The 12,512-nt window shown below is 37.5% G+C and overlaps 1 protein-coding gene across 1 annotated transcript in view; it reads right to left on the reverse strand.

Annotated features, from left to right (window-relative positions):
* Positions 1-12,177, reverse strand: part of elf1 (E74-like ETS transcription factor 1) — a 48,781-nt gene extending 36,604 nt beyond the window's left edge. Inside the window, exon 1 of the mRNA XM_051127333.1 lies at positions 11,846-12,177. The gene's annotated coding sequence lies outside the window, so the exon portion shown is untranslated. The remainder of the gene's footprint in view (positions 1-11,845) is intronic.
* Positions 12,178-12,512: the final 335 nt, after the last annotated feature.

The following is a 12,512-nucleotide window of genomic DNA, read 5'->3' on the forward strand; positions in this document are numbered from 1 at the left end:
TTTAAACCCTTTCTGACAATGACTGTATGATTATAAGATCCATCTTTTCACAATGAGGACAACTGAGTGACTCATGCAACTATTACAGAAGGTTTAAAAGCTCACTGAGGCTCCAGAAGGAAACACAATGCATTAGGAGCCGGGGGTGAAAACTTTTTGAATTTGAAGATCAGGGTAAATTTCAGTTATTTTGTCTTCTAGGAAACATATAAGTATCTTCTGTAGCTTCTGAAGGACAGTACTAAATGAAAAAAAAAAAAAAAAAAGCAAAATAAGAAAAATTTACACATCTTCATTCTGTCCAAAAGTTTTCACCCCCCGACTCTTAATGCATCATTTTTTTTCTTCTGAAGCATCAGTGAGTGTTTGAACTTTCTGTAATAGCTGCATATGAGTCCCTCAGTTGTCCTCAGTGTGAAAAGATGGATCTCAAAATCATAGTCATCGGAATAGTCGTTGGAAAGGGTTCAAATACACAAACATGCTGAAAAACCACAATCCTTGTGGGACCTGAAGGATTTTTCTAAAGAACAGCAGGCAGTTTAACAGTTAAGGACAAAGAATCCTCTTATTTTTGGTAAAATAATTAACATTTTACAGATTCTGCAAGGTGTATGTAAACTTTTGACTTATATTTTGAAAAACTGTTTTTGACTACAGTGAAACTCAGTGGAGTCCAAAACCACATTAGATTCCACATATAAACAGCAACCCATTTTTCAAAATATCTTTTATGCTCCTCAGAAGAACGAAAGTCTTAAAGGACTGGGACAACATGAGGATGAATCCTCTGCCCCAAAAACCCCTATTAAAGTGACCATGATACCAAATTAATGTCAATCTCCTATTAGGTTTCTTCACCCTATCTTTGCTCATATGGAGCCATAGCCCTTGTCAAGCATTTTTATCTGAGACAATCCAGCTGACAAACAGGAAGCCAGAGTCTGTGGCATGGCGTGGCTTAGTGAAAAGCGCTGAAATGCAGTGGGTTTTGTCAGTGCACCATTTAGACGAGTAAATGAGACAGTGAATCCATTCTAAACAGACAAATAGTCATTTAATTGACACTTTGCCAACTACAGCGCCAGTTACGTTAGGGCTTACCAGCAGCTACCTGTCTTGTTTCTGAGAAAACCAAAACTGTACCAATGAACTGTTGGGGAGCAAAAAAAAGCAGTCAGGCCTCTTGGGCAACCTTCGGTCTAGTAGGCGTGTTCTCAACTTGCTTAAGAATATGAAGCCATAGTATTATGTATTGCATACACACCATCCTTCACAGACCGAAGAGGATTACAAGAAACCAAAAAAAGGGAGAAAAATATACAGCATTAGATGGAGTGCTGGGTATTATGTTCATTTCAGTGCTGAGAACGTGATGGAAAGTCTGCAAACACGTGGCGAGCACCTGCCCCTCTATGCCAACAACACGTATGACATGAAGCAATGATATATAAACCGTCTGTGACATCAAGTGGGGCATATCAAACAAGTCCAACAGGCTCCACATCACTGAAATAAATGCACAAAGAGACAAGTTTTGCATATAATATTAGTGTTTCCCTAGAAATGGGAGAGCACCCAACAAATACATAATACATAGTCAAATTATAATCATAATAAGAATAAAATTGTTTGTTAAAACTAATTTAAATTGGGTCTTTTGCTTGTATGTATGAAATAATAGACGAATAGGTCATATTTGTCTTAATGGAAAACAAAAGACAGTACAAAATGACAACGTCATTATCAAATTAGTCAAGGCATAGATTAATGTATATATATGAAAAAATATGACCTTGGATAAACTATGCAATGTGAGGAATTTAATTCAAACTATATATAAAAAAAAGAAATGAAGGAAGAAAAACAATTTTTCTCTACAGAGAGTGTTGAGAGAATTCAGTTATCCTCAAAGCAAGCAGACCCTGATCACATGCCTTTGCTGACAAAGTTCAAAGACACACCTTTCCTATACAGCCTAAAAATAAAACCAGCCCACTTGCCTTTACTAGCACTGCACGACCGAGTCCAAGCCAAACACAGCCAAGCCACAAGAAGGCCTCATTTTCTGCTGTGTGCCTGTTTTAAAATGTAGATGGCACACTTGGGTTTTTGCACATGTCCGGAGTAGCTTCTTTTTTTTTTGTCTACTCCTATAAATTTACTTCAAATGAACTGCTGACATAAAAACATAACTGTGGCTTTAGTACTCTCAGGAATGCTAATGTACACACATTCCTAGGTTCAAGTCAATTTACTCTAACTACCTGACATGTTCGGTCTTGATATAAAATCTTTACAGTTTGTAGTGAGAACATTAAGTAACTTGTAAATGTCTTATGCAACGGAACTCCACAGTGCCCTTTATAATATTACTTACATCACTGTGAGATGGAAAACAGTGGCATATTAGAAGAACTGGTCCAAAAATAGGCATAGCCTTGAGATAATCGACAAAGACAAAGCACTTCTCAGGGCTGGTCGTGTTGTTTGCGAGAAACCGAGGTCAGGTGGTGACTGCTTCAAGAGGCTTCATGCACAAAGAAAAGCCCTCCCTCTGTAGCATCCTGGTTAAGGGCCGTCCTCAAAGGACCAAGGGGTAAGAGAAAAAAAGCAGTGAAGCATTCTAATTAAATCCAGGACCATGAAGTCAATATACTGTATGAGGAAGATACTAAAAATCTGGTGTCTTGTAGGAATTATGGTTTTAAACGGACATAAACATGACTGTATGTGTGTTCTACTGGCTTCAAATTAGCTTTACCAACAATTTTCACCACAAACATGACCTTCTAAAGTCCTTGGTGACCAGAATTCAGTTCATTACATGCTTCAGTACACTGACAAAGTAAAGGTTAATTGAATGCCACACCACAATCCACAGGATTCCAAGGTAACAGCTTTTGTAAATACGAATGTGGACCAAAAGATTACATTTGCTCAACCTTGAGAAATCCCATTACCTAAGAATGACAACATATTTGGGATTATGAACAGATACAACATTCCTAACCTCAGAAAAAATAAATAAATAAATAAAAAAATCAGTGGATGTGAAGTGGGATAGGGGGAATTTTAAAGGAAATTCCTTTACAGCACTAAGGTGCTGAGTCATTGCTTCCATGACCTACAATACGTGATAAAGTGTCCACGTCTCGAACAGGTAAATAAAGACACTCCTACTGAAGCAAAAAAAAGCCTCTAGCAACTTAGACTTACATTACAAGTTAAATATATTAACCCTCAGCTCCACAGAGTGAAGATTTGTTATTGCTGTAATTTTGTCAATTTCTAACTACTGGTTGAGTAACAATTTCTAACTACTGGTTGAGTAACAACAAACATAATAGGTGGAATTAAACAAGGCCATCTTGACTGTCATTAAAAGAATGTTTAGTTTTAGAACAGCTGATAATTCTGAGCAGTTAGAACAATTCAAAATGAAAATTCTGTCACACTCATTCAAGTTGTTCAGAAATCTACAGCCGTATCCAGAATTATTGACACCCCTGGTAAATATGAACCATAAAAACCATAAAGCCCATAAAAATTATTCTGCATTGTTAAAGGAGAAGTCCACTTCCAGAACAAAAATTGACAGATAATGTACTCACCCCTTGTCATCCAAGATGTTCATGTCTTTCTTTCTTCAGCCATAAAGAAATTATGTTTTTTTTAAAAACATTTAATGGACTGGTACGATCCCAAATGTGGTACTGGTACGATCCCAAATGTGGTTGTAAACGATCCCAGCCGAGGAAGAAGGGTCTTATCTAGCGAAACGATCGGTTATTTTCATAAAAATAATACAATTTATTTACTTTTTAATGGCAAACGCTCATCTTGTCCCACTCTGCCTGAACTGTATTTTTTTTCTCGGTTCATCTCATGTTCTCCCTCAACTTCAAAATCGTTGAGGGTGTTTGATCTTCTTTGCATGTTCACTTTGCAAAGACTGGGTCAGTACTTCTGCAATGATGTAGGATGATTTTGAAATGATTTTTGAAGTTGAGGGAGAAAATACGTTTGGAGTTATTTTGGATACGACTGGAGTCTTGAACCATAATACACAGAGTTCAGGGAGAGCAAGACAAGATGAGCGTTTGAGATTAAAACGTATTTAAATTGTATGTTTTTTTTAATGAAAATAAATTTTTGCCCTGGAAGTGGACTTCTCCTTTAATCCTTTTAAATCTTTTACTCAGAAAGTTCACAAAAACCTATCCTTTCACTGAAGTAAAACAATTTAAAATGGGGGGACAATCTCATTATGAAATACACCTTTTAATTCAATATTTTTTGAAACCTCTATTCATAACAGCTCAGAGTCTTCATCTATAATGCCCGATGAGGCTGGAGAACACCTGCCAAGGGATCAGAGACCATTCCTTCATCCAGAATCATTTCAGACCCTTCAGATTTCCAGGTTCATGCTGGGGCATCTTCTTTTCAGTTCACCCCACTCATTTTTTATAGGTTTTAATTTATAAGACTGGCATGGCCATGGCAGAAGCTTTGTTTTATGCTCAGTGACCCATTTTTGTGTTGATTTCTGTTTCTGGATCATTATCCTGATGGAAGACCCAACCTTGGCCTTTAATAAGATTTCTAGCTGGGACAGTCAGGTTTAGATTTTTTATCTGTTGGTGTTTGATAGAATCCACAATTTCAGCATGATGCTATACAGGATCTCCAGGACCTCCGGGAGAAAAAGAGGCCCACCACATTACAGATATGCCAGTATATTGAATTGTACAATTAGGGTACTTTTTTACCCCTGTGTGCACCAAACCTATCTTATGTGTTTGCTGCCAAAAAGCTCATTTTCTAAGTTTTATCTGACCATAGAACCTACTCCTGTTTAAAGACCCATTAGTGTCTTGGAAATGAATATGCTGGAGTTCGTTTTTGATTGAGAGCATTTTCTTTGCTTGATTTTTTCCCTGAAACCCTCCCAAACAAAATGTGATGATATGGGTGATGTTTAATCTTTTTTTTTTTTTTTTTGAGGCTTTCTGGCCCTGAGATTTAACTATTTTTTGCAATTATCCAGCTGTGATTCTTGGAAAGTCTTTGGCCACTCAAACTATCCTCCTCACTTTGCATTAAGACAGTTTAGACATACAACCTCTTACAGGCAGATTTGTAACATTTGCTGTTGATTGAAAAGTCTTTCAATGCTTTAGCTGTTTCCTTACAGCCACTTTCTATTTCGTGAAGCTCAACAATCTTGTTCTGCACATCTGAACTATATTCTTTGAATATGGCCTAGGATCTGGCCTATGTGTTCCCTCATATTTATATTCCTGTGAAACAGGACAAATATAGATATTCAACTCATAGTATTTTCTATAGGTGTCAAAAATTGTGGCCAACGTGTATTTGAGAAAAAAAAACATTTATTTCATAATGAGATTGTCCCCCCATTTTCAATTGTTGTACTTCAATGAAAGGTTAGGGTTTTTTTTTTAATAAAAGATCAAAAGGATTAACAACGTAGATTTATTTTCACAGACTTCTTTGTTTATATTCACCAAGGGTGCCAATAATTCTGGCTATGACTGTAACTTTCCTTCATCTGTGGAACACAAGGCATTTTAAAAAAATGTCATAAGTGCTACAGCAGAGAGCAAGATTATGCAAAATATTTATTTTTGGGTTGAACCGGGAAAAAACAATAATTTTGGGGTGAACTGTCCCTATTAAAATGTTAAATATTTGAAACCTGAGTAAGTTGTTTGTGCTGGATAACAAAATGACTACAATGCAGGAGTTTACACCACAAACGTAACAAAGCTGTCAAGACATCAATATCTTCCCCACTATCTCTTTATGATATGAGGGGAATATTATTTGGTCTGCACAAGAAAGTTACCATCCCTTACCAGACAGTATGCCTTCCTCGCAAACCCTCAACCAATTAAACATTAGACAAAGAGCAAGGCCAACATTCCAGACAGTCCAAATCACACATCTGTGGATGGAGAGTATTGACCAGAGCAGCGGAGAAAAACACAATATAAAAGCACTGAGACACTATTTGACATTATTTAAAATAAATTCTAATTCTTTATCAGTTTAACTTGTCACTTATCTCACATTGTGAAGTTGTCAGTGCCTTTCTCTCACATTACAGTGAAATACAACAGAAGCTGAGCCGATAATGATGGTTGTGAGGTCTGTTTTAGAGCTTAAACGATCAAATGGTATGTTTTCTCTCTGAGGACCAGACACTGGAAAGCATTATGCTAGATGAATACCTAATGTCTCAATCTACTTAAATAATTTACATCCAAGCCTGAGGGAGGAACGACCAACTGTTCTGAAATACAAACAAAATAAATAAGTAAACAGGTACAGTATGTAAAAAAAAATGTTTTTACTTTGATTGCTTTATTTTATCTCCGTCTAGCACGACGGTCGCTGAGTGAATGTTTTACTGGACTGAGTCACACTGGCGATGATGTACAGTACTAACAGACTCTCATTTAATGTGCTGTGATACTTTACACATTAGACAGTTTTTACTCTCAAGTGTAAATCAGATGGATAAATTAGACACATCTGCCCCTTTAATGGACCATCTAAATCTCAAACACACTCAAGAACATTTACTTAACATCCTACGTCACTTTTTTCCACACATTGACTTTCAATAAAAAACAACTGTTAAAATGTCATTTGAGGTCTACTGAAGCAGTAAGTTTTGGGACCTGAAAACATGAATGTAAAATCTAATTTAAAGCTACTGTATAAAACTCTCTAATCTCTAATTACATTACAAGTTCAGTCAATGTAATAAACTGGAGCAAACCTTCCACCTCTTACGAATACCAGCCATCAGCAATAAAATGTCCCTACTAAAAAATACCCAAGCTTTCCATATTTGTCTTTCTTCAGTCAAAACAAAGGCAGCCTGCCTTGTATCTCTACAATGCTTTGTTTAATAAGACTCCCACATATTTGGCTACTGCCATCTGAACAGCAAGGTTACAGTAGCATAACATTACACTGACCTAAATATTAATCTAATGTGAAAACAAACTGAGGACAAGATTTCTTTCTGAATTACACGGTTGTGAAATGTGTCAGGAACAGGCTTCAAATCAAAATGACTCGATTCTGGAAACACAATAGGTGGGATGTGTGCGAATCATCCATCTCCCTCTTCTCACTTTACTAAGAGCTTTTTCTCAACAGTGATTTATATGAGGAACGATGCAAAAGTCCCTAATTTCCAAATTTAAAAACTGAAGTAATATTTAATAATCCCTGTCAAATCAGCCAAATTTCTGAAAATTCCCCTGCTCAAATTTTTGATTTTGTTCATATTTTTACTGTAGAAAGAAAAACATACATAGTGATGAAAGCCAAAATATTAAATGTCATAGTTGAATATTAACTAAATAATCCACTATTTTGTAGAGGGGAGTCAAGATGACAATTTTCACCTCTGATTTGGAGCCATTTTACAGGGGTGTAAAAATGACTTTAGAAAGCTGACAGCATCATGTTATTTTTACACAGAGATTGATAGGTCCGTTAGTAAAATCTGTTGACTTTAACAATCTTTGTGTCATTATATGCCAACGGTGACCATTTAAAAATGGCAAAAGGCACTTTTTGTGTTTTTTTTTTTGACTCCTATAACTCTTAAGAGTTATCTTATTATCCTTTTAGGAAAAAAACAGATACATTTCTAATTTTAACATTTTTTAGATATTCCTCTTCTAAAGAAAAGAAGTATCAGATGTATGCAAATTGACCCACATTTCGTTTTTGACCACTGAAAATGTGAACAATTTACCCATTTACTCATAGGGCCACAATGAGATCTCTATATCTCTGGGACTGAACCATCGAGGGCCTTTAAAATAAAGATTCCAAAAGGAAAGTTTGATAGGAACTAGAATCTAACAGGATATTAGAGGGGTCATCGGATGCAAAACTCACTTGTACATGTTGTTTGAACATAAATGGGGGTTGGCAGTGTGTGTACACAACCACACTATAACGATAAAAATCCACCCAGTGGTTTTTTAATCTTTATAATTAATATTCTCTTTTTCAAATCAAGCCATTCTCAGTATCTCATCTATGTGACGTCACACACCCATGCCGCTCCCACAATAGTTGATTGACATGACCATCTTACCTTAGACCCGCCCTGAATGAGCTGAGTGAGCGGTAAATACTCCAACCGCCATTGTTTCAACTCCGGTGCAGGGGAAGACTAGAATGTCTCAAACTGAGCGATTGAGGTGTTTTGTTGTTGGATGTAATAATGAACATAGCAGTTGTCATTTAGATGCAAAGACACAGAGGATTAATGTTACTTTCATTTTCGAAGGAAATGTGCCGATCCCAGATCTGTCTAAATGCATCTATGTTTGTGCGAATCATTTGTGATGCAGCTTCACCTACAGCAGAAGTCAGTATAGGGTTTTTTAATGCATCTTTGCAAATCGCTTTTCCTAATAATGCACTAGTTAGCAAGTTTCGTGGCTAAACACAGCTAAATGTGGCTAATCTAAACAGAATGGCTCGTCAGCCCAGAGAAGAGAGGGGCGGGGTGAGCATAGCTCATTAGCTTTTAAAGACAAATGCAACAAAACACCTTGCTCTAAAAGGGCTGATTTTGACACAGTAAAAAGGATTTTTTTCACTTCCACTGAGAAATTTTAACCAAAGTATGTTATAGACTTCTCATTAAGATCCTAACGAATCATACCAGCTTGTGGAAAACTGGCATCCGATGACCCCTTTAAGATATCATACAAACTTGAGTCAAAAAACACAAGTGCTTTTTGCCATTTTTGAACTGTCAACGTTGGCATATAATGAAACAAAAATGGCTAAAGTCAACAGATTTTACTAACAGACCTACCAATCTCTAAAGTAATTTTTACACCCCTATAAAACGGCTCCAAATATCAGGTGAAAATTGTCATTTTGACCCCCCTCTATAAAACTGTGGATTACTCAGTAAATATACATCTGTGATATGTAATATTTTGGCTTTCACCACCACTATATACATTTGTCTTTCCACAGAACTTTTTTTAACAAAATCAAAAATATGAGCTGGGGACCTGAGATGACACAGAATCACCCATTAAATATGATGCACGGTGCACGTTCCCATGTAGCAGTCTCCTTGTTTGTAATATTACAAACAGTGAAACTAATGACTAATATGAAAATTCCGTTTTGTGTTTACCATTCATTATATAATACGTCATATCAGGGCTCAGCAATAACGTTTTTTTTTCTGCATGATTTGTTCTTATGTTAACAATGTATTTTTACACTTGCTAGAAATATTTATATTTTTCATTAAATAGATTTTATAAGGTGTTTATATATTTCATTAAAATGTTTTTTACAAATAAAAATCCAACAAGCAGGAAATCATACATATAATTTAACTACATAATTCTGTAAACAAGCCAATTCTTTAGTAGTGTTCAACACATTCTTACAGATGACTTCACTATCAATTTTGCACTTTCAACAAAACTTAACTGCTGTTGCTTGCTAACTATGTTAGCAAGCTTGATAACACTATCTTGGTGACAAACCAGCAGAATTTGCAACAACATTAGAGAATACCTCCCAGAAAACCAAATCTTTAAAAGGAAGGAATAAAAATGAATGTCCAGGATCAATGAATCAAGGCCACACTGGCACCAAAGGCTAAATGACAGCTCTATGAATTGGTCGCAGGCCATCCCTATTGTTGAACTTCATATATGAACACCACCACCTTGTGGAAGCCTAATGACTTAACGTTTTGCCCACCCATTATATGACAAAGACATGTCATCTAGTTCGTTCTTGTCAGCATTCTAGAACCGAAAGCCATATTTAAAAGATTTATGTCAAAGTTTTGAGGAATTACTCAACAGACAATTACTCATTTCATTTTCTGCATATGCTGTGAGATGTATGACAATGAATGGTGAAGGCTTACACAGAGAAAAATGAGGCGTCATATTATGCACACTGTCCTAGCACGCTCCAGATATCTTTGCTGATGCTTGTAGTCTGTCTGCAAGGAGGCGGCTCATGTTGCAGCAAGCTCTCAGCTGATGATGCCCTGGTGATGTAGTTCCTGGATACCGAGTTTATAAAGACTGATGTCTTCAAATGTGGAGACAAATCAATAGCCAGCCCATTAAGTCATATCTCATGTGATTTTCTATACACCATCAGGCCAAGACACAAAGTCGGAGCAGAGTGGAACGAGCTGGGTCAATCTGCCCTAGGATAACTCTTCTTGACTTGGCTTCGTATTCACATGGGAGTCGCCGTCACGGCCACATACTCTACTGCAAACACCGGGGATGTTCCCTAGACAGAGGCTTCCCACATACTTCTCATTGTCATTCTGGGATATCTCAAGCCACGTGCCTCATCTGCTAAAAGAGCATCTGAGAGCCCCTTTGTGCCTTCTGGCAATCCAGTTCAAAGGCACAATAGGGTCATTGGCCATGAGTTCTGAGACGCAAAGTCATAACAAGTAAAGGGGGAGAATTTCCAAGGACTGTATTTCTGAAAGAAAAGACTCAAGACAGCACCAACCAAGGGGTATATTTAGAGCCTCTCATTGAGGATAATTAGTTTCAGAAGACTGGAATTTCCAGCTATCTAAAGGCCTCTGGGGTGTGCGAGGTCTGGGAGGGGGTATCAGAACCAGCTGATAACATTTTTGGATGAAACAAGCTGACTAATATCACAAACTCCCAAAGCAGAAGAACACAAGCATACTCCCTGACCCCAGCACCTCCCAACGGCCAGAACGCTGAGAACACTGCAGCTAAACAGATACTTCAATATTCATGTCTCACAGGGGAGCTTTGTATCCCAAAAAATGTAAACATATGCCAAACATTTAGACAGTTAGACAATGGGTGAGGCATCAAGCCACAAATAAAGAAAACAAATTAAGACAACATCACGCCAAATGAGTATACATGCACCAGCAGATGGAATTGATCCTCTTTTACAATATGAAATAAGACACTAATTGCTACACATTACAAGAAGCAAAGCCTGAAAGACGCGATTTGTCTTGGAAATTGACGTTCAAGTCACTTTAACCTCTTACTACAAATAAATAAATTATCTGTAACCATATGTTTTACATAACTGCCCGCTCACTATGCGAGATAGCGGATAAAGGAACTTTTGCAAACACATCAGTGGTCTTTTATTCACTCTTCTGGCATTTTTGCCCCAAGCCTGGGCTAATTTCTGATCCTGGTCACAAGCAGTGAAAAAACAAAGACAAACCAGTTTTGAATATAAAAATCTACAAATGAGTGCTGGTTTGGATGAAAACACTGACGCACCACAAGCCCCAGCACGGAAGACTGGATAACTGATTGTTCACACTCATGTGAAGCCCTTACTGTGTCTTGACCAGCAATGTCAGCCTTAAACAAGAGATTCTCACACTGAACCAGTCATTACGGTCACATGCCCGCAATCATGCTGGAACAACTCAGTGCACAGTTATGGGAGAGGGGCACAACAGAGCAGTGGGTCAAGCTATGCTGGGGGCTATTCAGATCAGAACAGCCATATGAGATCAGAACGATGACAACATATGTTGGTTTTGTGGAATGTCAGCAAATCCAAGTGTATACTTGAATCAATTAAACTATGCTTGTACACTGAATACACTGTGCATGCAGTCATACACAAAGAGAAACTTCTTAAAGCCACCCTACATTCTGAAATGCACCAGAGAAATAACTAATCAGGCTATGATTTCTAAAGTAACAGCGTTTGCAATTACAACAAGTACCACAGAGATAGTACAAACTTTACAAACACTTACCTTCATCTTAACGTGCCATAATTTACAAGTTTAAAGGTTTAAATGCTAGCGTGGAGCAAGTGATGGGCACACTGCGATCATTCCAATGAAACAATTCCTGAGCAATCTGTCATCATCTGAATCCTCCCTCCCGTCTCAGTCCTGTTAAAGTAACTTTATCCTCTTTTGCAAAGGCAGAATCTTCTAAAAGCTCATTGTTTCTGAAGCTCTCACCGAGCTTCGCCGCTTTCTCTTGCCTAACATAAGGTTATACTGTTTTCACTGCGTGGGGAATTCCTTGCGCTCACATTTTCCCTCGAAAGCGATTGGTCCGGCGTCTACACTGCAAAGCGAGCGAAGCGTCAAACTACAACGCTCCCATGTAATCATTGAAATGAAGGATGTGGATGAGATGGATGACGTCGGCACCTAATCGACGAATCATAAGACTTTGTTTATGTGAGCAGTGTTTACAGTTTTGGCTCATTTTCATTTGACTATAGCACTGGTTATGACAGACATCCCCAGTTGTTGTTTTAATTAATACTTTAACAGCCTCATTGCAACATAATAATAATTTTGGTTAACGTGATAATAGCAGTACATTCGCTTTCGTTATAAGGCGATCATACCATGTTGGCTGAATATAAGTGTCCTTGTCCAGCAGGTGAGTGAGCGTTGATTTGTA

Source organism: Labeo rohita, chromosome 14 (assembly GCF_022985175.1).
Source record: "Labeo rohita strain BAU-BD-2019 chromosome 14, IGBB_LRoh.1.0, whole genome shotgun sequence".
Classification (NCBI taxonomy): domain Eukaryota; kingdom Metazoa; phylum Chordata; class Actinopteri; order Cypriniformes; family Cyprinidae; genus Labeo; species Labeo rohita.